Source organism: Hordeum vulgare, chromosome 2H (genome assembly GCF_904849725.1).
Source record: "Hordeum vulgare subsp. vulgare chromosome 2H, MorexV3_pseudomolecules_assembly, whole genome shotgun sequence".
NCBI lineage: Eukaryota > Viridiplantae > Streptophyta > Magnoliopsida > Poales > Poaceae > Hordeum > Hordeum vulgare.
In genome coordinates, this window is record NC_058519.1 from 556,608,061 (window position 1) to 556,635,302 (window position 27,242).

Consider the following 27,242-nt stretch of genomic DNA (forward strand, 5'->3'; position numbering starts at 1 on the left):
ACTTTCCAGCGCAAATTTCATCACACACAAACAATAAAATAACACTACAAGGAGACCTTAGTTTAACAGATTCGAAGTTAACACATTACAAGCCATAGTTCAATGCTACAAAAGTAACCTAGTTCAACACATTACAAGGAGTACTTCATTACAAATTTAACAACTAAAGATAATGAATCACATGGTCATATGACAGCACAAATTATTCTTCATCACAAATACCCTTGATATCCTTCAGCTTCCTCTTGTTATTTTCACCTGCTTTCTTCAGGTCAGTAATGCAACACTCCATAACACTCTTCTCAATGCTCCACTTCTCCTTCTCTTTCATCAACTCAGCAATGCAAACATCTAGCTTCTCCTTCTCTCTCTTCAGGTTAGCCCAACACCACTTCAGGGTCCTGTTATCAGTGCTCATATTTTCCTTATCTTTAATATGATTGTGCTTCATATTTCTAATGCAATTTTCTTGAGCAACATGAATGAACTTCAACTGGTCAAAAACTACCTTCAGTTTGTTGATCTTAGCATCCTTTTCCATGCTTCTCTCACCATCATTTTTGTGATTTACCTCTGGCCTCTTAGAATCATTGTGGCGATTTACCTGTGGGAGATTATCTTGGGAATCCAAGAGGTTGTTCACATCTTAAACAAGCTTGTCATAAGTCTCCTGCAACTCATTTTGTTGCTCTATAATATTGTACAAAGCAGCTAAATGTTCTAGGCATGCAATCCTATTTTCATGCTTGCTATCCCTCATACATAAACCGCAATTTATGGAGAGCATTCTGCATATGATCTGGCCACTCCTCATCTACCCACTGCACTAATACACAATTCTTAACTCCCTTCAATACAAAATAAATAGTTCAAACAAGCTGTCACAGGTTAAAGATTCGGTTAAGTTAAAGTTACAGTTAAGTTAAAGAAAAAAATTAAGGTGCAGATTCAGTTAGATCAAGTCAACTAAACAACAGATGATCTGAGCATCTTCATTCTTAGAATAAACAACAATTATTGTTGGCATTTCCATTTCATCCCTAAAATGAACAATGAACAGTAACTAGGAACAATGAACAGATTAGTGGTGATCATTGTAATGATGATAGTGGGCTTATTGTTGATGATCCTTCATCACTATCTTATTGCAATGCTTCATCTTTGGACTTTAACACTTCGAGCACTCTATGTTTCACATGGTTGTGTTAATAGTCCATGCATATCATGTAGAAATTGCTTGACCAAATCTCATGATGATATGCTTGCTATATCTTGTTGCCATGATAAAATTTATATATCTCCGCGAGTTGTTATGTTAACAATTTAGAGGAAATCCATCACTCCATGGAAAAAGATGTGGCCTTGAATGATGCTTCAAGGGATCCTACAACATCGTCTATTGTTTCTCACTTTTGCCTTATGGCTAAGTCTTCAAAGATATCTCCTACATTAAATCCCAATATATCTCATGATGATGATGTTGATGATAATATGGGTGAGGATAATGATGAAGATAGCGATAATATTACTTCCTTCAAAATTAAGGGGGAAATGATTTTTAAAGATCTTCATAAGAATAAAATTTCTCGTTCCAACTTCATGGAAATCATGTCTATTTCCATTGAGGGCAAGAAATATATTGAGGAGTTGGAAGCTCATCTCGAGGAGCATGAGGCCACCATTGAGGAAATGGAAGGTCATGAGCATGACTACACTAATGAGATAGCAAAGCTATCCCAAGCTCTTGAAAATTAACAAACCACCAAGGAATCTCTTGAGGAGACATTTGCTTTAGAATTATCAGTTGCACATGCTAAACTCTTTGAGAACTTTGAGCACCTCGAAAATGGCTCAAGGGCCATTAAGAGTTCGCTCATCAAACTTACCGAGTATCATGCTCAACTTGAAGCTTCATATGTAAAAGAACATGCCAAATTGCCTTCTCCTCTTGTTGTTAATAATGATGATTGTGCTACTAACTCTATTTCTTGTGAAGCATCCATATTAAAGCAGAATGTTGAGTTGACAGCTCAACTTGAGTTGCTATCTAGCAATTATGGGAAATTGGAAGAAAGTCATGTAATCCTCACAAGCTCTCATGATGATCTTCTAGTATCCCATAATGTGCTACAACTAGCTCATGAGGATATTAGCACTACATTTAGTCAAAATGCTTTCTTGACATGTGTTAGTCCTTGTAATTTATCTACTCATAATGTTGCTACAGCGTGTGATGAATTACTTTCCTTGCCTTGTTGCTCTAACGATGAAGCTTATACTTCCTATAGTACTTGTGTTAACACTAACCATGTAGAGGAAATGAAAGAGCTCAAGGCCCAAGTCACTTCGTTGAAGAAAGACTTGGAAAAGAGTCATGAAGGGATGTCCACACTCACAACATCTTGTGTGGGAAAAATTACCAAATGACAAACGTGGACTTGGATTCAACTCCAATAAGAAGAAAAGTCCAAGAGCAACACGAAGGAGGGCCAAGAACAAATCAAGAACTCGGTCAAGATTGTTTGCTTCAAGTGCAAGATTGAAGGACACCGTGTTAGATCTTGCCCATTAAAGAACAAGCCCCATAGTCACACGCAACAAGGGAAGCGGCCACAAGTTCAATCTCATGATCAAGTACAAGTTGAAGAAAGTCCTCTTCCAAAGAAGACTCAAGTTAATGCTTCTCATGTTGAGAAATCAGTTGAGAAGAAAGTAAAGGGTAAATTTTGCTACTTATGTCGTGAGAAGGGTCACTTTTCTTATTCCTGCACGAAAGGTAACTTGTCCAACCCAATCATTATTGATGATATCTACTCTCTTGGGAAGGATAAGGTTGGCGATGTGTTTGCCAAGTTTGTTGGTACTCAAAGTGATGTCAAGAAAAGTACCATTTGGACTGTCAATCCTATTATGACTCACCTCTTAGGACCCAACTTGGTTGGGTACCAACAAGCTCAAACTTGATCAATAGGTGATGTTGGAGGGCATTGGAGACTTGGCTACATTATGAAGAATTAAGGGGTCTTCATCATTCATCTTGTCTCAAACCAAGTCATTTTGGACTATCAAGTTTCTATCTTATAACCAATGTGCCTCCTTGCGGTAACTTGTACTTAAATTGTTTACATTGTTAGTTACTTGCCCCTTTACATGTTGTGGTTTTGTACCTTGCATGCGTTTGTATATGTTGTGCTTCCAACTTGCTTATCTTGAATAATCAATTATGTGTATGTTGGTTTGCACATCATGCACATTTGAGTCTTGTGTTGACCCTTGTTGCATCTTGTTTGTATCTTTGATGGCTCTTTTGAGAGATTAATGGATTGTCCCAGTTTGGGGGAGTGATGTGCTTTGTGCACTTCACAATCCTAAAAATATGTGTACATGAGGAATACTGAAAGGACGTGGATGTCGCCTAGAGGGGGTGAATAGGTGCTTTAAAATAATTACGGTTTAGGCTTGAACAAATACAGAATAAAACTAACGTTTAATTTTTCAAGCACAAAACCTAAAACAACTAGGCTCAACTATGTGCACCAACAACTTATGCTAAGTAAGATAAACAATTAAGTGATAGCAAGACATATAACAGGAAATGATATGGATATCACAAAGTAAAGTACATAAGTAAATGGTTCGGGTAAGACATAACCGAGGCACGCGGAGATGATGATGTATCCTGAAGTTCACACCCTTGCGGATGCTAATCTCCGTTGGAGCGGTGTGGAGGTACAATGCTCCCCAAGAATCCACTAAGGCCACCATAATTTCCTCACACCCTCGCACAATGCAAGATGTCGTGATTCCACTAAGGGACCCTTGAGGGCGGTCACTGAACCCGTACAAACAAGGTTGGGGCAATCTCCACAACTTAATTGGAGGCTCCCAACAACACCATGAAGCTTCACCACAATGGAATATGGCTTCGAGGTGACCACAAATGCTCGGGGCAACCTTCATAACTTAATTGGAGACCCCGACTCTTGCCCGGAGCTTTACACCACAATGATTGAGCTCCGAGGCACCATCAAGCTTCTAGGGGTACCAAGTACCCAAGGGTAATAAGCTTCTCAACTTCTCACTTCCACGTACCACCGTGGAGAACTGAAACCAATGCACCAAATGCAATGGCAAGAACACACGAAGTGGACAAGTCCCTCACACTCAAATCCCCCCACAACAACAAAAGCTATGGAGAAATATGAGAGGAAGAACAAGGAGCTCACAAAGAACTCCAAGATCAAGATCCAAGGAGTTCCCCTCACATAGAGGAGAAAGTGATTGGTGGAGATGTGGATCTAGATCTACTCTCTCTTTTCCCTCAAGAACTAGCAAGAATCATTTTAGGGATTGAGAGATAGCAAGCTCAAAGAAGGTCAACAATGGAGGAAGAACATGAGCTAAAGAGATAAATAGGTCCAAGGGGGAAGAAGACCTCCTTTATATAGTGGGAGAAGGAATCAAACCGTTACCCCCACTTACAGCCTGCGCACAGTGATGACCCACAAGTGTAGGGGATCTATTGTAGTCCTTTCGATAAGTAGGAGTGTCGAACCCGACGAGGAGCAGAAGGAACGGACAAGTGGTTTTCAGCAAGGTATTCTCTGCAAGCACTGAAATTATCGGTAATAGATAGTAGTGTGATAAGATGATTCGTGGCAAGTAGCAAGTAACAATAGTAACAAAGGTGCAACAAGATGGCCCAATCCCTTTTGTAGCAAGGTACAAGCCTGGACAAACTCTTATATGAGGTGAAGCGCTCCCGAGGACACATGGGAATCTCTGTCAAGCTAGTTTTCATCATGTTCATATGATTCGCGTTCGCTACTTTGATAGTTTGATATGTGGTACTTGGACAAACATCCCACTTATGATTAACCCCTCTCGCAAGCATCCGCAAATACGAAAGACGAATTAAGACGAAGTCTAACCATAGCATTAAACTAGTGGATCCAAATCAGCCCCTTACGAAGCAACGCATAAACTAGGGTTTAAGCTTCTGTCACTCTAGCAACCCATAATCTGCTTATTACTTCCCAATGCCTTCCTCTAGGCCCAAATAATGGTGAAGTGTTATGTAGTCGACATTCACATAACACCACTAGAGGAAAAACAACATACAACGCATCAAAATATCGAACGAATACCAAATTCACATGACTACTTATATCATGACTTATCCCATGTCCTCAGGAACAAAAGTGACTACTCACAAAGCATAATTATGTTCATGACCAGAGAGGTATTGAATAGCATCAAGGATCTGAACATATAATCTTCCACCGAGTAATCCAACTAGCATCAACTACAAAGACTAACTAACACTACTAGCAACCTTACAAGTACCAATCGGAGTCGCGAGACGGAGATTGGTTACAAGAGATGAACTAGGGTTTGGATATGAGATGGTGCTGATGAAGATGTTGATGGTGATGAGTCCCCTCCGATGAGAGGAGTGTTGGTGATGACGATGGCGATGATTTCCCCCTCTGGGAGGGAAGTATCCCCGGCAGGACGGCCCTGTCGGAGCTCTAGATTGGTTCTGCTCAAGTTCCACCTCGTGGCGGCGACGATTCCTCCCGAAAGCCTCCTCCTGATTTTTTCTGCAACGAAACCCTCCTTATAGAAAAAGATGGGAGCCACACGCGCAACATGGGCCCACAAGCCACCTTGGCGCGACCAGGGGGTAGGCCGCGCATGGCAGGCTTGTGGCCTCCTCGTGGCTCCCCTCTGGTACTTCTTCCGCCCAGTATTTTTTATAAAATCCAAAATAATTCCTCGTTGATTTTCACGTCTTTTGGAGTTGCGCAGAAAAGGTATCTCAAACTTGCTCCTTTTTCAGACCAGAATTCCAGCTGCCGGCATTCTCCCTCTTCATGTAAACCTTATCAAATAAGAGAGAAAAGGCATAAGTATTGTATCGTGAAGTGTAATAACAGCCCATAATGCGATAAATATCAACATAAAAGCATCATGAAAAATGGACGTATCAACTCCCCCAAGCTTAGACCTCGCTTGTCCTCAAGCGGAAGCCGAGATCAATAAATATGCCCACATGTTTAGAGATAGAGGTGTCGATAAAACAAAATACGGACATGCAGGCATCATGATCATAATTAGAACAACAATAACGTCATATAATATCTTATGCTAAAGTGATAATTCCATCACAAAGTAAAGTATGGATCAAGAACCTTATTGAGAATTAACAACCAATAGCCTTTAGTCATTGAAGCAATTTCAATTTATCATAACATCGGAAAGAGTCAAATAAGAGCTTGTAAAGCAAATCCACATACTCAATCATCCTTTCGTCTTCTACAATTGCTAAAAATCACGTGGTACTCATGAGGTCAAAGTTTCAGTTGGACACAGAGAAAGATAGGGGCTTATAGTTTCGCCTCCCAACTACTTACCTCAAGGGTAATGTCAACAATTATAATTCATGGATACTTACTTCCAAGTTGACATATGAATATAGATCTTTCCCTAGCACATGATGTTAGCCCACATAAAGGGGAAATAAGGAATTGGTCTCGATCACCATGACTCTTTTAAGGACAAAAAGTAAAGGTACAAGATAGGCCCTTCGCAGAGGGAAGTAGAGGTTGTCATGCACTTTTGAGGTTTGGATGCGTGACCTCTTAGTGTGGAGGAACGTCACTTTATATTGCCTCCTGTGATAAAGAACTTTATTATGCAGTCTGTCGCTTTTAGGTCTTCCTCATCACAGGTTCGTACAAAGCTTATTTTCCATACACTAATAGATCATACATATTTAGGGAGCAACTTTTATTGCTTGCACCGATGACAACTTACTTGAGAGATCTTATTCAATCCGTAGGTAGGTATGGTGGACTCTCAAGGCAAAATTGGGTTGAAGGTTTATGGATGCACAAGTAGTATCTCTACTTAGTGCGGAAGTTTTTGCTGATATGAGGTGGAAGCAAGCATCACATGCTAAGGGATCTCTAGTCATATAACATTGTTCGGAACCAAGCAAACATAATTCAATATGTTGTCTTCCTTGTCCAACATCTACTTCTAAGCATGTAATAGTATAATGAGTGTTCATAATCATAGACGGTGTCAAAGATGATATATTTATATGTGCACCTCTCTTTCTTTATTACTTCCTATTAATTGCAACAATGACCAAGGTCTACCTTTGTCCACCCACAACAAGTTTCAATCAACATTCTTTTTATACGTGAAGCCATCACTTCCCATAAGATCATTACATGATCTTTCATGATTTTGTTATTTTATCATTCTTTTCTTTAGATCATGGCATGAAGCAAGGCCCTTAATTAAAACACTCTTTATTATACGACTCACGAACTCGAATACATTGGGGTGACACAAAGAAAAACTCAAGCCTAGAACACTTAGAACTTTATTCTACTAGAAAAAGATAAAACCAAAAAGGAACGAACTAAGAAAAAGGTAAAGGCAAAAGATGTGATGGTGATACGATACCGGGGCAACTCCCCCGAGCTTGGCACAAGACAAGAGGAGTGCCCATACCCGTGCTTAATTGTCTTCCTTCGAAGGTGATGGTGGTGGATTTGTTGCAACCTGGGTTTGATCCTCCGTCTTCCAAGGCATAGGTGCTCCATCATGGAAAGATAATCGAGTCTCCGGAATCCTCAAATCTGCAGCCAACCGTATAGATTTAAATCTATACTCATACTCACAGTTTTTGTTCTACAGGTCATAGATCTAGGCTTGGAGGTGATCAATTCTGTCATAGAGCCTGGAGAGGTGCTTGCCGGTTTCATTGGTATCGATCTTGTGCTTGTTGGTGAACTCCGTGATCATCATGTGGTTGGCGTTGAGTCCGCGTTCCACCATCCCTTGGCACTTGAAGACTTGCTGCTCCATTGCTTCGAGCCTCGCCTCCACGCTTCCGGTCTTCTTGGGCCCCTCAACATCATAGATGTGCAGCACCCCCTCACGCATCTCGATAGATTGAGGGTGTTGCAACACTCCCGCGAGGTAGGGATTGATGATCTTCTCGAAGAACTTGTCCTTCAGACCTTTCGGGAGAATATATAATGAATTTTCTCGACCAAAAGGAGTACTCCGCAAGAAAATGGAGTCCGGGAGGCACACGAGGTGCTCACAAGCCCCCCAGGCGTGGCCAGGGGGTAGGTCGCGCCTGGCAGGCTTGTTGCCTCCTCGTGCGCTCTCCACACTACTTTAAAATTTTCTATTTTTCTAAAAATTCCAAAACGGAGAAAAAATCCTAATGGAAAAGTTTTGGAGTCGGTTTACTTACCGAATCACATACCTCTTCGTTTTTGGAGTCTGAAACAGGCTGATAAATATCCCTTATGTACTCCTCTAGAGTTATGGTATTAATAACATTGCTTTCAACATTTATGGGAGTACCTGAGATATAATGCTTGATTCTTTGCCCATTTACCACTCTCGGAAAATTACCTTCCGTGTTGTTGAGCTTGATGGCACCGGAACGATATACTTCCTCAACAATGTAAGGACCTTCCCATTTAGAGAGAATCTTGCGTGCAAAAAATCTTAAACGAGAATTGTATAGCAAGACATAATCACCTACATTGAACTCACGTTTTTGTATACTTTTATCATGCCACCTCTTAACTTTTCCTTTAAACAACTTGGCATTTTCATATGTCTGAGTTCTCTATTCATCAAGTGAGCCAATATCAAATAACCTCTTCTCACTAGCAAGTTTGAAATCAAAGTTGAGCTCTTTGATTGCCCAATAAGCCTTATGCTCTAGCTCAAGAGGTAAATGACATGCTTTACCGTAAACCATTTTGTACGGAGACATGCCCATGGGATTCTTATAAGCACTTCTATAAGCCAACAGTGCATCATCAAGCTTCTTAGACCAATTCTTTCTAGACCTATTAACAGTCTTTTGCAGAATTAGTTTAATCTCTCTATTACTTAGCTCTACTTGACCAGTGGACTGAGGATGATAGGGAGATGCAATTCTATGGTTGACATCATACTTAGCAAGCGTTTTACGGAAAGCACCATGAATAAAATGTGAACCACCATCAGTCATTAAATATCCAGGGACTCCAAATCTAGGGAAAATAACTTCTGTAAGCATCCTAATAGAGGTGTTGTGATCAGCACTACTAGTTGGGATAGCTTCTACCCACTTAGTAACGTAATCAACAGCAACTAGGATATGAGTATACCCGTTGGAATTTGGAAAATATCCCATATAATCATAACCCCAAACGTCAAATGGTTCAATGACAAGTGAATAATTCATAGGCATTACCTATTCTTCGACATTCATCACAAGACAAGACAAACTTACGGGCATCCTTGAAGAGAGTAGGTCAATAGAAACCGGATTGCAATACCTTGTGTGCAGTTCTATCTCCCGCCTGGTGTCCTCCGTAAGCCTCGGAGTGACACTTCTGTAGGATCTGTCCCTGTTCATGCTCAGATACACAATGTCTAATAACACCATCTACTCCTTCCTTATAAAGGTGAGGATGATCGCAGGAGTAATTTCTCAAATCAAAGAAGAACTTCTTCTTTTGCTGGTATGTGAAACTAGGTGGTATATATTTGTCAACAATATAATTTGCATAATCAGCATACCACTGTGTACTACGTGAAGCATTAATGAGATTCAGTTGCTCATGAGGAAAGCTATCATCAATAGGTTGTGGGTCATCAAGAACATTCTCCAACCTAGACAAGTTATCTGCTACGGGGTTCTCAGCACCCTTCCTATCAACAACATGCAAATCAAATTCTTGTAGCAAGAGAACCCATCTGATAAGTCTAGGTTTAGCATCTTTCTTTTCCATGACATACTTAATAGCAGCATGATCAGTGTGAATAGTAACTTTGGAATCAACAATGTAAGATCTGAACTTTTCACATGCAAACACGACTGCTAAAAATTCCTTTTCAGTAGTAGCATAGTTTCTTTGGGCACTGTCTATAGTTTTACTAGCATAATGAATAACATTCAACTTATTATCAACTCTTTGTCCTAGAACAACACCAATAGCATAATCACTAGCATCACACATAATTTCAAAAGGTAAGTTCCAATCAGGTGGTTGAACAATAGGTGTAGTTATCAAGGCATGCTTAAGTATTTCAAAGGCTTCCTCACAATCATCGTCAAAAACAAAAGGAATATCCTTTTGCAAGAGATTCGTAAGAGGCCTAGAAATCTTAGAAAAGTCCTTAATGAACCTTCTATAGAAACTAGCATGACCAAGGAAACTTCTTATACCTTTAATGTTTGTAGGGCATGGCATTTTCTCGATCGCTTCAACCTTAGCCTTATCGACTTCAATACCTATTTTAGAAATTTTATGTCCTAAGATGATGCCTTCATTAACCATAAAGTGGCACTTCCCCTAATTCAAGACAAGGTTGGTATCTTTACATCCCTGCAAAACTCGATCAAGGTTGCTGAGGCAATCATCAAAAGAAGACCCATAAACGGAGAAGTCATCCATGAAAACCTCAACAATCTTTTCACAAAAGTCAGAGAATATAGCCATCATACATCTTTGAAAGGTAGCAGGTGCATTACGGATACGTCTCCAACATATCTATTATTTTTTATGGTTCCATGCTATTATCTTGTCAAACTTTGGATGTTTTGTATGCCTCTTATATCTTTTTTGGGACTAACTTATTAACTCAGTGCCAAGTGCCAGTTCCAGTTTTTTCCGTGTTTTTGACCCTTTTCTGAGGAGAATTTTAAACGGTGTCCAAACGGAATAAAACTTTTGAAAAGATTTTTTCCGGAACAGAAGATACCCAGGGGACGTGAGAACCAAGGCAGAGGACACCACGGGAGGCCACAAGCCCCCTAGGCGCGGCCAGGGGGCCGCGCCTAGAAGGCTTGTGGGCCCCCTGTGGCCCGTGTGCCCTACCTCTTCCGCCTATAAATTCCCGAAAAATCCAAAACTCCGCGAGAGATCCACGAAAATACTTTTCCGCCGCCGCAAGCTTCTGTCTCCACAAGATCCCATCCAGGGCACGTTCTGGTGCCCTGCCGGAGGGGGGATTCGGATAGGGAGGGTTCATCAACACCATGGCCTCTCCGATGATGCGTGAGTAGTTCACCATAGACCTTCGGGTCCATAGCTAGTAGCTAGATGGCTTCTTCTCTCTCTTGGATCTTCAATACAAAGTTCTCCATGATCTTCATGGAGATCTATCCGATGTAATCTTCTTTTGCGGTGTGTTTGTCGAGATCCGATGAATTGTGGATTTATGATCAAATTATCTATGAATCTTATTTGAGTTTCTTCCGATCCCTCTTATGCATGATTTCATATCCTTGTAATTCTCTTCGAGTTGTGGGTTTTGTCTGGCCAACTAGATCTATGATTCTTGCAATGGGAGAAGTGCTTGGTTTTGGGTTCATACCGTGCGGTGACCTCACCCAGTGACAGAAGGGGTAGCGAGGCACGCATCATGTTGTTACCATCAAGGGTAAAAAGATGGGGTTTACATCATTGGTTTGAGTTTATCCCTCTACATCATGTCATCTTGCTTAAGGCGTTACTGTTTTCGTCATGAACTCAATACACTAGATGCATGCTGGATAGCGGTCGATGTGTGGAATAATAGTAGTAGATGCAGAAAGTATCGGTCTACTTGTCTCGGACGTGATGCCTATATGTATGATCATTGCCTTAGATATCGTCATGACTTTGCGCGGTTCTATCAATTGCTCGACAGTAATTTGTTCACCCACCGTAATATTTGCTATTTTGAGAGAAGCCTCTAGTGAACACTATGGCCATCGGGTCTACTTCACATCATATTTCCACCCTTACACTTTTACTTCGTTGCACTTTCCGCCTTTAGATCTCACTTTGCAATCAATCTTGAAGGGATTGACAACCCCTTTATAGCGTTGGGTGCAAGCTTGTTTGTGTTTGCGCAGGTACTCTGGACACTTAGCTTTATTCTCCTACTGGATTGATACCTTGGTTCTCAAACTGAGGGAAATACTTACTGCTACTGTGCTGCATCACCCTTTCCTCTTCAAGGGAAAAACCAACGCAAGCTCAAGAGGCAGCAGAAGGATTTCTGGCGCCGTTACCGGGGAGGATCAAGTCAAGAATAATCTCCCGTCAACGTGTCAATCTCTGGCACCAGGGATTATTCTAGGTGAAAGCTCATCCAAGTAAGTGTCGCAAACTCATCTCTTGCATTTACTTTTTTGCCTTTCGTTTTCCTCTCCCTCACTTCTGAAAAACAAAAATTTACAAAAATATTTGCCTTTTTCATTCGCCCTTTTCTGTCGCTTGCTTTCTGTTCGCTTGTGTGCTTGTTTGCTTGCTGAAGTCACCATGACTGAAAACACCAAACTTTGTGACTTCTCGAATACTAATAATAATTATTTTATTAGTACCTCGATTGCTCCCGCCACTAGTGCGGAATCATACGAAATCAATGCTGCTTTGCTGAATCTTCTTATGAAAGAGCAATTCTCCGGCCTTCCTAGTGAAGATGCCGCATCCCATCTTAATGCCTTCATTGAGCTTTGCGATATGCAAAATAATAAAGATGTGGATAATGATGTGATTAAATTGAAGCTTTTTTCGTTCTCGTTGCGAGATCGAGCAAAAACTTGGTTTTCATCTTTTCCCAAAAATAGTATTGATTCTTGGAACAAGTGCAAAGATGCTTATATATCCAAGTATTTTCCGCCGGCTAAGATTATCTCTCTCCGTAATGATATCATGAATTTTAAGCAACTTGATCATGAACATGTTGCACAATCTTGGGAGAGAATGAAATTGATGATTAGAAATTGTCCCGCTCATGGCTTGAGTCTTTGGATGATTATACAAATCTTCTACGCTGGTTTGAATTTTTCTTCTAGAAATATCTTGGACTCCGCCTGAGGTGGAACGTTCATGGAAATCACATTAGGAGAAGCCACAAAACTCCTAGACAGTATCATGACAAACTACTCTCAGTGGCACACTGAAAGTTCACCTACTAGTAAGAAGGTACATGCTATAGAAGAAATTAACTCATTTAGTGCTAAGATGGATGAGTTAATGAATTTGGTTGCTAGTAAAAGTGCTCCTTTAGATCCTAATGATATGCTCTTGTCTTCCTTGATTGAGAGTAGCAATGCGAGCTTGGACGTTAATTTTGTTGGTAGGAATAATTTTGGCAACAACAATGCTTTTAGAGGAAACTATGTTCCTAGGCCTTTTCCTAGTAATCCCTCTAATAACTTTGGCAACTCCTACAACAATACTCATGGAAATTACAATAAATTACCCTCTGATCTAGAGAGTAATATCAAAGAGTTTATCAACTCGCAAAAGATTTTCAATGCGTCCATAGAGGAAAAACTACTCAAAATTGATGATTTGGCTAGGAGCGTTGATAGAATGTCTATTGATATTGATGCTTTGAAAGTTGGATGTGCTCCTCCCAAGATCAACATGGATGAAACTTTGAAAGCTATGCGTGTTTCCATGAATGAGAGCAAAGAAAGAACCGCCCAAATTCGTGCTAGACATGAATGGCTTAAAAAGGCGTGTTCTCGTGATGAGAATCACGAAGATCTTAAAGTGCTTGGTGTGACTCCCATTCAATCCTTGTTTTCTAGTGTCAAACCTAATGATGATGGGGCTGGATATGAATCCACTTTGGTTAAAAACGCCCCAATGATTCGGAGTCCATCTATCTTGATGCTAAAAGCATTGAAAGTGGAGTAGAAGATATCAAAACTTTGAGTAGTAATGAAACTACTACTTTGGATTTCAAGAAATTCAATTATGATAGTTGCTCTTTGATTGAATGTATTTCCTTGATGCAATCCATGCTAAACTTTCCACACGCTTATAGCCAAAACAAGGCCTTTACCGATCATATCGTCGATGCTATGATAAAATCTCTTGAAGAGAAACTTGAGTTGGAAGTTTATATTCCTAGAAAGCTTCATGATGATGGGAACCTACTATCAAAATAAAAATCAAAAACTATGAATGCAATGCTTTGTGTGATTTGGGTGCTAGTGTTTCCGTGATTCCAAAGTCTTTATGTGATGTTCTAGGCTTTAATGAGATTGAGGAGTGTTCTCTTAATTTGCATCTTGCGGATTCTACTGTCAAGAAACCCATGGGAAGGATCAATGATGTTCTTATTATTGCAAATAGGAACTATGTACCTGTGGATTTCATTGTGCTTGATATTGATTGCAATCCTACATGCCCTATCATTCTTGGTAGACCTTTCCTAAGAACTATTGGTGCTCTCATCGATATGAAGGAAGGGAATATTAGGTTTCAATTTCCTTTAAAGAAGGGCATGGAGCATTTTCCTAGAAAGAAAATAAGATTGCCTTATGAATCCATGATGAGGTCTACTTATGGTTTGAGCACCAAAGACGACGATACGTGATTCTATTGCCTTATGCCTAGATAAGGGCGTTAAACAATAGCGCTTGTTGGGAGGCAACCCAATGAATTTATCTTTTTCTTTCTGTTTTGTTGCGTCCACACCATCATAATTCAGTTATGATTGTGTTTTTTGTGTTTATTTTTGTGTTTGATCCAAGCAAAACCTTTATGAATAGTTTGGTGATGGTTGTTTGATCCTGCTGGAAAAGACAAAAACTTTTAGCTCACGAAATTATTTTTCATTTTTATTCAGAAAGAGCTTTTGAGTTGATTCTTTTTTCTGCTAGTTGATATGCCTTTTTCCCAGGCTTTATTAAGTTTTCGGAATTTTTGAGGTACCATAAGTATACAAAGTATACAGATTGCTACAGACTGGTCTATTTTTGACAAATTCTGTTTTTGACAGATTCTGTTTTTGTTGTGTTGGTTGCTTGTTTTGATGAAACTATGGATAGTATCGGGGGGTACTAACCATGGAAAAGTGAGAATACAGTAATCTAACACCAATATAAATAGAAATCAAGATTTCTACAGTACCTAAAGAGGTGGTAGTTTATTTTCTTGTGCTAATGATATCACGAGTTTCTGTTTAAATTTTGTGTTGTGAAGTTTTGAAGTTTTGGGTGATGTTCTCATGGACAAAGGGATAAAGAGTGGAAAGAGCTCAAACTTGGGGATTCCCAAGGCATCCCAAGCCAAATTCAAAGACACCAAAAAACCTAAGCTTGGGGATGCCCCGTGAAGGCATCCCCTCTTTCGTCTTCAATCCATCGGTAAAATTACTTGGAGCTATATTTTTATTCACCACATGATATGTGTTTTGCTTGGAGCGTCTTGTATCATAGGAGTATTTTCATTTTGTTGTGTCACAATCATCCTTGCTGCACACCTTTTGAGAGAGACATGCACTCATCGTGAATTTGCTAGAATACTCATTGTGATTCACATATATCTTTTGAGCTAGACAATTTTGCTCTATGTGCTTCACTTAGATCTTTTAGAGCACGGCGGTGCGTAACTTGGTAGTTGGCTTGTGCTATAAAGTAGTCCCAAAGGTGATAGGTACCCAAAGAGGATACAGTAAAACTTCCATCTTCATGTGCATTGAGTAGAAAGAGAAGTTTGATTCCTCTCAATTAGTTTTGAGACGTGGATTTGGTAATATTAAGAGTTATGTTAGTAGGGTGTTATGAATCTAGAAATACTTGTGTTGAAGTTAGTGATTCCCGTAACATGCACGTATGGTGAACCGCTATGTTAGGAAGTCGGAGCATAATTAATCTATTGATTGTCATCCTTTGTGTTGTGGTCGGGATCGCGCGATGGTTTACACCTACCAACCCTTCCCCTAGGAGTATGCGTTTAGCACTTTGTTTCGATTACTAATAAAAACTTTCGCAACATGTATGTGAGTTCTTCATGACTAATGTGAGTCCATGGTATAGATGCACTTTCACCTTCCATCATTGCTAGCCTCTCTAGTACCGCGCAATTTTTGTCGGTGCACAAACCCACCATATGCCTTCCTCAAAACAGCCACCATACCTGCCTACTATGGCATTTTCATAGCCATTCCGAGATATATTGCCATGCAACTCCCACCGTTCCGTCTCATGACTTGTGTCGTCACTCTCATATTGTCATTGCATGATCGTAAGATAGCTAGCGAGATGTTTCAACGTCATACGCCAAGCTAGATCATTGCACATCCCGGTACACTGCCGGAGGCATTTCCTATAGAGTCATCATCGTTCTAAGCTTTGAGGTGTGAGTAACTAAAAGTGTGATGTTCATCATTATTAGAGCATTGTCCCATGTGAGGTAATAAAAAAAGAGGCCAAAGTTGCCCACACAAAAAAAAGATATGGAAAGAGGCCAAAGAGCCAAAACAAAAAAAAAAGAAAAAAAGAGAGAAAAAGAGAGAAGGGACAATGCTACTATCTCTTTCCATACTTGTGCTTCATATTAGCACCATGCTCTTCATGATTGAGAGCCTCTCGTTTTGTCACCACCATATACTAGTGGGAATCTTTACTATATAACTTGGCTTTTATATTCCAATGATGGGCTCCCTCAAAATTGCCCTAGGTCTTCGTGAGCAAGCAAGTTGGATGCACACCCACTAGTTCTCCTTTTGAGCTTCACATTCTTATAGCTCTAGTGCATCATTTGTATGGCAATCCCTACTCATTCACATTGATATCTATTAATGGGAATCTCCATAGTCCTTTGATACGCCGAGTCAATGTGACCATCTCCTCCTTTTTGTCTCACAACCTCCACCAAACTCTATTCCACCATAGTGCTATATCCATGGCTCACGCTCATGTATTGCGTGAGAGTTGAAAAAGGTTCGAGAAAGTAAGAGTGCAAAAATAATTACTTGGCCAATACCAAGGTTGTGCATGATTTATATTAGTTGTGTGGGGATGATGGAGCATAGCCAGACTATATGATTTTGTAGGGATAACTTTCTTTGGCCTTGTTATTTCGAAAGTTCATGATTACCTTGCTAGTTTGCTTGAAGTATTATTGTTTTTCATGTCAATAGAAAATTATTGTTTTGAATCTTACGATCTGAACATTCACGTCACATGAAATAAGTTACAAAGGACAACTATGCCAGGTAGCATTCCACATCAAAAATTCAGTTTTTATCACTTCCTACTCGAGGACGAGTAGGAGTTAAGCTTGGGGATGCTTGATACGTCTCCAACGTATCTATAATTTTTTATGGTTCCATGCTATTATCTTGTCAAACTTTGGATGTTTTGTATGCCTTTTATATCTTTTTTGGGACTAACTTATTAACTCAGTGCCAAGTGCTAGTTCCTGTTTTTTTTCGTGTTTTTGACCCTTTTCAGAGGAGAATTTTAAACGGTGTCCAAACGGAATAAAACTTCCGAAGAGATTTTTTCCGGAACAGAAGATACGCAATGGACGTGAGAACCAAGGCAGAGACCACCAGGGGAGGCCACATGCCCCCTAGGCGCGGCCAGGGGGCCCGCGCCTAGCAGGCTTGTGGCCCCGTGTGGCTCGTCTGCCCTACCTCTTCCGCCTATAAATTCCCGAAAAATCCAAAACTACGCGAGAGATCCACGAAAATACTTTTCTGCCGCCGCAAAATTCTGTCTCCGCAAGATCCCATCTGGGCACGTTGTTGAGGCATCGTTTATGCCTAAGTAATTTTGGTGATTGATGACAGTACCATACAGGAGTAATCGTGTGTGTCAAGGTTTCAGGTAACACTCGTCAACGGCACAAGAATACACGTCTCCTCTCTTCTGGAACGGAAGCACGACGCTCTCTACGATTCTCTTTATTTGAGTCATAGGAAAGCCGTACTATTAAGAGGGGATCCGTAGTGGAAAGGTTTGGGTGGAATCTATCTTTACACACGCACACTTCACATTCTCCCCTTCCTTGTTTGGAGCGGCCCTCACCTATTTCGTCTTGAGTTTTTCTGCAAAATGGTCCACGGCGGTAGTACCGCTGGCTCCAGCGGTAGTACCGCTGGACTGCTAGCGGTAGTACCGCTGCACCCAGCGGTAGTACCGCCCCTGGTCAGTGGTAGTACCGCTCCAGGTGTTTTGTTCCACCTACCTAGCGGTAGTTTGTGGACGGACTCTTTTGCGAAGACTTTCCCGGTGGTAGTAGTGCTCGTGCACTACCAAGGGGCCGGCGGTAGTACCGCTGGTGTCAGCGGTAGTACCGCTGGAGGCTCAGCGGTAGTACCGCTGGTGTCAGCGGTAGTACCGCTACAGCCAGCGGTAGTACCACCAGGCAGCGGTAGTACCGCTCAGGCTCAGCGGTAGTACCGCTGGTTCTGGGGCAGAGAGTGGGAAAACGGTCTGATTTTTCCCCCCACTATATAAAGGGTTCTTCTAGCTGAGGAACCCTATCTCTTACCTCTCTAAGCTCCATTGTTGCTCCACAAGCTCTAAAGTGCCCGATCTCTCTCCCTAGCCAATCAAACTTGTTGATTCTTTAGGGATTGGTTGAGAAGGCCTAGATCCACACTTCCACCAAGAGAAAAGTTGATCCCCCCTCCAATCCCTTGCGGATCTTGTTACTCTTGGGTGTTTGAGCATCCTAGACGGTTGAGGTCACCTCGAAGCCATATTCCATTGTGGTGAAGCTTCGTGGTTTAGTTGGGAGCCTCCAAGCTATGTGTGGAGTTGCCCCAACCTTGTTTGTAAAGGTTCGGTCGCCGCCTTCAAGGGCACCTATAGTGGAATCACGGTACCTTGCATCGTGCGAGGGCGTGAGGAGAATACGGTGGCCTTAGTGGCTTTTTGGGGAGCATTGTGCCTCCACACCGCTCCAACGGAGACGTACTTCCTGTCAAAGGGAAGGAACTTCGGTAACACATCCTCGTCTCCATCGGTTCCACTTGTGGTTATCTCTAACCTTTACTTTGTATTTGCTTTTGCTTGTGACTATATCTTACTTGTCTTAATAGCTCTTGTTGTTAGCTTCTATAGGGGTCACCTCTTTGTCATATTATTTGTGAACCCGTACAGTGTTTACCTTAACTTGTTAAGATTAATTAAAAAGTGGTCGTTGTCTATTCACCCCCCCCCCTCTAGCCAACCATATCGATCCTTTCACACGTTCTGGTGCCCTGCCGGAGGGGGATTCGGATATGGAGGGCTTCTTCATCAACACCATGGCCTCTCCGATGATGCGTGAGTAGTTCACCATAGACCTTCGGGTCCATAGCTAGTAGCTAGATGGCTTCTTCTCTCTCTTGGATCTTCAATACAAAGTTCTCCATGATCTTCATGGAGATCTATCCGATGTAATCTTCTTTTGCGGTGTGTTTGTCGAGATCCGATGAATTGTGGATTTATGATCAGATTATCTATGAATCTTATTTGAGTTTCTTCTGATCTCTTATATGCATGATTTCATATCCTTGTAATTCTCTTCGAGTTGTGGGTTTTGTTTGGCCAACTTGATCTATGATTCTTGCAATGGGAGAAGTGCTTGGTTTTGGGTTCATACCATGCGGTGACCTTACCCAGTGACAGAAGGGGTAGCGAGGCACGCATCATGTTGTTGCCATCAAGGGTAAAAAGATGGGGTTTACATCATTGGTTTGAGTTTATCCCTCTACATCATGTCATCTTGCTTAAGGCGTTATTGTTTTCCTCATGAACTCAATACACTAGATGCATGCTGGATAGCGGTCGATGTGTGGAGTAATAGTAGTAGATGCAGAAAGTATCGGTCTACTTGTCTCGGACGTTATGCCTATATGTATATTCATTGCCTTAGATATCGTCATGACTTTGCGCGGTTCTATCAATTGCTCGACAGTAATTTGTTCACCCACCGTGATATTTGCTATTTTGAGAGAAGCCTCTAGTGAACACTATGGCCCTGGGGTCTACTTCACATCATATTTCCAGCCTTACACTTTTACTTCGTTGCACTTTCCGCCTTCAGATCTCACTTTGCAATCAATCTTGAAGGGATTGACAACCCCTTTATAGCGTTGGGTGCAAGCTTGTTTGTGTTTGCGCAGGTACTGTGGACACTTGGCTTGATTCTCCTACTGGATTGATACCTTGGTTCTCAAACTGAGGGAACTACTTAGTGCTACTATGCTGCATCACCTTGTCCTCTTCAAGGGAAAAACCAACGCAAGCTCAAGAGGCAGCAATTACATAAGTTAAAAGGCATACGTCTGTAAGCAAAGGTACCGAAAGGGCAGGTAAAAGTGGTTTTCTCCTGATCAGATTGTGCAACTCGTATTTGGGAGAAACCAGAATAACCATCTAGAAAGCAGAAGTGTGTGTGTTTAGACAATCTCTCTAGCATTTGGTCGATAAAAGGCAAAGGGTAATGATCTTTCCTAGTGGCTTTACTCAATTTCCTAAAATCAATCACCATCCTATAGCCAGTAATAATCCTCTGTGGGATCAATTCATCTTTATCATTAGGGACAACGATAATACCTCCCTTCTTAGGGACGCAATGCACCAGACTTACCCAATCACTATGAGCAACAGGACAGATAATACCTGCTTCCAGGAGCTTTAGTATTTCTTTTCTTACTACCTCTTTCATCTTAGGATTTAATCTTCGTTGATGATCGACAACTGGTTTGGAATCAGGATCAGTTTTAATTTTGTGCTGGCATAGAGTGGGACTAATGCCCTTAAGATCATCAAGAGTATATTCAATAGCAGCATGGTGCTTCCTCGGAGTTTTCAATAATTTCTTTTCTTCATGCTCTGAAAAGCTAGCACTAATAATAACAGGATATATCTCTTTTTCATCAAGATAAGCATACTTAAGAGTATCAGGTAACTGTTTAAGCTCGAACACAGGATCACCCTTTGGTGGGGGTGGATCTCCAAACAGTTCAATAGGCAAATTATTCTTAAGGATAGGATGTTGTTCAAAGATAAGTCTATCTATCTCATTCCTTTCATCCATATGCATATCATTTCATGCTCAAGCAAGTATTGCTCTGAAGGATCAGTAGGAGGCACAACAATAGAAGCTAGGGTAATAATTTCATCCTTACTAGACAATTATTTTTCATGAGGTTGTCTACCAAACTTCGAGAAATTGAATTCATGTGACACACCTTCAAAGCCGACAGGACAGTTTGCTTCTCACAGTCAATATGAGCATTGACAGTACTGAGGAAAGGTCTGCCAAATATGATGGGACAAAAGCTATCTTGTGTGGTAGCAAGAACGAGAAAATCAGCAGGATACTTAGTTTTACCACACAAGACTTCAACATCTCTAACAATTCCCAAAGGGAAGATAGTATCTCTATTGGCAAGCTAAATAGTGACATCAATAGGTTCCATCTCGACAGGTGCAATCTCGTCTTTAATTTCATCATATAAACATTGAGGTATTGCGCTAACACTAGCACCCATGTCACATAAACCATGATAACAATGATCTCCTATCTTAACAGAAACAACAGGCGTGACAACAACATGCCTATGTTTGTCTCTAGCATGAGGTTTAGCAATTCTAGCAGCATCTTCACAGAAGTGAATATCATGGCCATCAACATTGTCGGACAGGAGATCTTTGATAATAGCAATTCTAGGTTCAACTTTAATTTGCTCAGGGGGTGTAGGTGTTCTAATGTGGCCCCTTCGTATCACAGTTGAAGCTTTAGAATGGTCCTTTATTCTAACAGGGAAAGGTGGTTTCTCAATGTAAGCACTAGGAACAATAGGATCATTATAAGCAATGACTTTCTCTTCAACTGGATTGGGTTTAACCACATTGACTTCTAAGGGAGGATGATACTTAAACCACTTCTCTTTAGGGAGATTAATATGAGCAGCAAATGATTCACATAATGAGGCTACTATCTCAGAGTCAAGTCCATGTTTAGCGCTAAAATCACAAAAAGTATTTGTTTCAACAAAGGATTTAATGCAATCAAACTTAAGATTCATACCTGACTCCTTACCTTCATCAAACTCCCAATCTTCAGAGTTGTGTTTAATTCTTTCCAATAAATTCCATTTGAAGTCAATATCTCTCTTCATAAAAGAACCTGTATAAGAAGTGTCAAGCATGGTGCGATTATCATGAGAAAGTCGAGCATAAAAGTTCTGAATAATAATTTCTCTCGAGAGCTCATGGTTGGGGCATGAATATAACATTGACTTAAGCCTCCCCCAAGCTTGACCGATACTTTCTCTATCACGAGGCCAAAAGTTATAGATATAATTCCGATCACGATGTACCAAATGCATAGGATAAAACTTTTGATGAAATTCCAATTTCAATCTGTTGTAGTTCCATGATCCAGTATCATCACATAGCCTATACCATGTCAATGCTTTATCCCTCAAAGATAAGGGAAATACCTTCGTCTTGAACTCATCCTCGGGCAAACCTGCAAGCTTAAATAAACCACAAACTTCATCTACCTAGATTATATGCAAGTCGAGATGTGATGTTCCATCTCCTGTAAAAGGATTATCCAACAGTTTCTCTAGCATACCCGAAGGAATTTCATAACAAATATTTTCAGTAGGTGCAGTAGGTTGAGGAGAAACTCCTTGTGCTTCCGTTCGAGGTGAAGATGCCCCGAACAAGATCCTCAAAGGATTAGTTTCCATTGTGACAAGTGACAATAAATTTCAGCACACTATATAAATGTTTCCTTACCAAATTCCACTTACCAAAGGCACTTCACTCCCCGGCAACAGCGCCAAAAAAGAGTCCTGATGACCCACAAGTGTAGGGGATCTATCGTAGTCCTTTCAATAAGTAGGAGTGTCGAACCCGACGAGGAGCAGAAGGAACTGACAAGTGGTTTTTAGCACGGTATTCTCTGCAAGCACTAAAATTATCGGTAACAGATAGTTGTGTGATAAGATGATTTGTGGCAAGTAGCAAGTAACAATAGTAACAAATTTGCAGCAAGATTTCCCAATCCCTTTTGTAGCAAGGGACAAGCCTGGACAAACTCTTATATGAGGTGAAACGCTCCCGAGGACACATGGGAATTTCTGTCAAGCTAGTTTTCATCATGTTCATATGATTCGCGTTCGCTACTTTGATAGTTTGATATGTGGGTCGACCAGTGCTTGGGTGCTGACCTTACTTGGAAAAACATCCCACTTATGATTAACCCCTCTCGCAAGCATCGTGCAACTACGAAAGAAGAATTAAGACGAAGTCTAACCATAGCATTAAACTAATGGATCCAAATCAGCCCCTTACGAAGCAACGCATAAACTAGGGTTTAAGCTTCTGTCACTCTAGCAACCCATAATCTACTTGTTACTTCCCAATGCCTTCCTCTAGGCGCAAATAATGGTGAAGTGTTATGTAGTCGACGTTCACTTAACACCACTAGAGGGAAAATAACATACAACGCATCAAAATATCGAACGAATACCAAATTCACATGACTACTTATATCATGACTTATCCCATGTCCTCAGGAACAAAAGTGACTACTCACAAAGCATAATTATGTTCATGACCAGAGAGGTATTGAATAGCATCAAGGATCTGAACATATAATCTTCCACCGAGTAATCCAACTAGCATCAACTACAAAGAGTAATTAACACTACTAGCAACCTTACAAGTACCAATCGGAGTCGCGAGACGGAGATTGGTTACAAGAGATGAACTAGGGTTTGGAGATGAGATGGTGCTGATGAAGATGTTGATGGTGATGAGTCCCCTCCGATGAGAGGAGTGTTTGTGATGACGATGGCGACGATTTCCCCCTCCGGGAGGGAAGTTTCCCCGACAGGACGGCCCTGCCACCTAGGTTTCGCCTCGTGGCGGCGGCGATTCCTCCCAAAAGCCTCCTCCTAGTTTTTTCGGGAACAAAACCCTCCTTATAGCAAAAGATGGGAGCCAGAAGGGCAACAGGGGGCCCACAAGCCACCTAGGTGCGGCCAGGGGGGTAGGTCGCGCCTGGTAGGCTTGTGGCCTCCTGGTGGCTCCCCTCTGGTACTTCTTCCACCCAGTATTTTTTATAAAATCCAAAATAATTCCTCCTTGATTTTCACGGCTTTTGGAGTTGCGCAGAATAGGTATCTCAAACTTGCTCCTTTTTCAGACCAGAATTCCAACTGCCGGCATTCTCCCTCTTCATGTAAACCTTATAAAATAAGAGAGAAAAGGCATAAGTATTGTACCATGAAGTGTAATAACAGCCCATAAAGCGATAAATATCAACATAAAAGCATGATGCAAAATGGACGTATCACACAGCGGTACTACCGCTGGTGAGGCATGGTACTACCGCTGCCTCTAACGGTACTACCGCTGACGAGGAGCGGTACTACCGCTGCCCCTAGCGGTACTACCGCTCGCAAGGAGTGGTACTACCGCTTGGCGCACATGGTACTACCGCTAGGGAAGGAGCGGTACTACGCACAGCCACGATAGTAAAGATATTACTCTCGGGCCTACCACCGCTTGGAAAAGTATTCGCAAGAAGTCCAACGTGGTACAACCGCTTAGAGAGAGGTACTACCGTCCCGAAGCGGTACTACTGCCCACCTGGAGCGGTACTACTGCTCGCAACTAAAACATCCATAACTTTCGCATACGAGCTCCGAATCTAGCAAACCAAAGCTTGTTGGATTCAGGATCACAAGGACAATCTTAAGAACATGCAGATATGAAAAAGCCAATGATATAGAGATATGGATCTCTATGAATGAAGAACCGGCAAAAACTCCAACATCGAAAACATCATAGAAGATGCATATGGACTCCGTTTTCGATGAACTCGAGCTTGTCATGAAGATGACCATAATCTCTAAAACTCGCCAAGAGAAAAACCAAACAAGAACTAATAAGTATGATGCAAGGATGCAAATGGTTTGAGCTCTCAACGAACGATACAATCAAGCTACTCCCTCGAGGGACCCCCTTGATAGTACGGGAATCTAACCTACAACAGAAAACCTATCAAGGGCAAACCTATACCTTGCACCTCATCCTCTTGAGCTAGATGACGATGATCTTGGCTTCCTCGAGATGGACCACCTTTCTTGATTGTGTTGGCTTGATGAAGACTAGTTGATTGTTCCCCCATACGCAATATGGGTGAGCCCCTCTTCAGCATATCTTCACAAGTCCATTGGCACCACAATGGACGGCAAGCTTCAAGCAAGATATCTTCGTGCTGATCCACTTGAACTTGCACACCGCAATCTTGATGACGATCACCACTTTATGTCATCCTCCATGGGTCGTATGAGATCTTCCTCTTGACGCAAGCCCATGGAAACACACCTAACCCCACATAGAACTCTCACGAAGACCATGGGTTAGTACACAAATACGTAATGGACAATGCTTACCATACCATGGGATCTCTTGATCCCTCTCGGTACATCTTGTACGCTTTGTGTGTTGATCATCTTGATTTACTCTTTGTCTGACGATCTTGATCAACCTTGTGACTCTATGACCATTCTTTGGATAATACCTTGAATACCACCTTGGTCATCATATAAACTCCTTGAACCCGACAGATGGACTTCAAGAAGTGCCCATGGACAAATCCTATAAATATAACTTCAGACAACCATTAGTCCATAGGGATTGTCATCAATTACCAAAACCACATATGGAGAAATATGCTCTAACAAATACCACTTCGTATTGATATTACAAGATTATCTAGTCTCTATGTGGTATGTCTTACTCATGAGAAATTCAAATTCCAAATGGTCCATTAATTATATCTTGTTGGTTTTTATTTGCCACGTGTTAATATTTTGGGTTATCACATTATGGGGGAGTAATATGCTATGTGCATATTACAAGCCTAGAAAATGTGTACATTTGAGGTATTTCCACTTAGTGTTGATATTGTAAATTATCTTGTTCCTAGGTGGCATGTTAGGTCTAAAAGTGCCATTTTCTTGTGTTTTAGGAGTAAATATGATGTTGGATATATTTGCAATCTGCCAATGGGAATTATTTCCAAATAATTCTTATCCTTTGACAATTGGTATTCCCTTCATGTGGTAGAAATTGCTAATCATCTTTACAATGGAATTTTTGTATCGTTTGTCTTCCTTTCCCCATGTGGATCTTTTTGAGCATGTCTAGTGTTTCTATAGATGTAGAGAAAGTGATTATCCAATCTTGTGCATTTTTTATTCAAATGCAAATTCTATATAATGCACATCTCTTGGGGGAGCTATCCTATTTTCTTTAGAACACTCTTTTTATGTGTTTATCATAAAATCTTTTGATCCCCATCAAGTGTGTGTTGGTGGGAGGCAAGTCTATCTCTTTGTGGTGCTTTGTGTCATTATGAAAATTTATCGAGTGTTTGGTTTGTTTGGAACCTAGCTCTCTTTCGGGAACTTTATACCTCTTATTTGCTTTCCTTCAATTGGTATCTTGTTTCCTTTTATTTGGTATGTGTCAATGGATATCACATTCATTGATGTATCTTTTAGTTGATATCCTTCAAGTGATAATTTGTCGTTTGGTATCTTATCTTCACTTGATACCTTTTCTTTTGGTATCTTATCAACTATGTGTTGATTTGATTCTTGAAAGCCTTGAGCATGCATATTTACTACATGTACTTTCTTTGGCATGCTTTCTTTCTTTGACCCAATATATAGGGGAAACTCCACCATGTCATAAATTGGCTAAAGTGTGCATCAAATTAAATTTCATATCCATATGCACATATTTATGTATAGTTTGTACTACGTGTTGTTGGTGCTCTGATTCTTTGGTCCTAATGAGTTTGGGCACCATTTTGTTTTGTGTTGTTGTTCTAGGAACAATTGGAGATGCATCGAATTCTAGGCTCTCATACAAGGAAGGTGTTGACACCATGTGCTTATTGGAGCCAAGCTAGTATTATCGATGAACCATTATCTACTACAACAATCCAATGCTATCTGGGTAACAAGTATCTACTTCATGCATACATTTCTTGCATTCAACCTTTTGTAGGTTGCATCATGGCATGAATTTCTTGTTTCGTTCTTGTGATACTTGTTTCCTTTATCAAAGCATCTCAACGATGATGTCTTATTGCTAGTTGTGATGTATTTGATGTTCATGTGTTGGAAGTTCGTTTATGTAGAATAATAAAATATTAGGCCATGTGCTATGCTTTCAAGCAAAGATCTTATTGGTATATTTATGACTTCCTTTTGGATATCTTGTTCGTTCCTTATTGTAACTATTTTGCGTGCACATCCTTCTTTGCGGATATATATCATCATGATTGACTTCTACCTAGAATGTTTACGCACGAGAGAAGTTACATCTCTAGTTGATATCCTCTTTTCTTTCACGTCCACTGTTGCATTTCCTTTTTCAA

At 40.8% G+C, this 27,242-nt stretch overlaps 1 pseudogene; it reads right to left on the reverse strand.

Annotated features, from left to right (window-relative positions):
* Positions 1-202: 202 nt before the first annotated feature.
* The window catches only part of LOC123428643, a 34,632-nt pseudogene continuing 7,592 nt past the window's right edge, over positions 203-27,242 (reverse strand).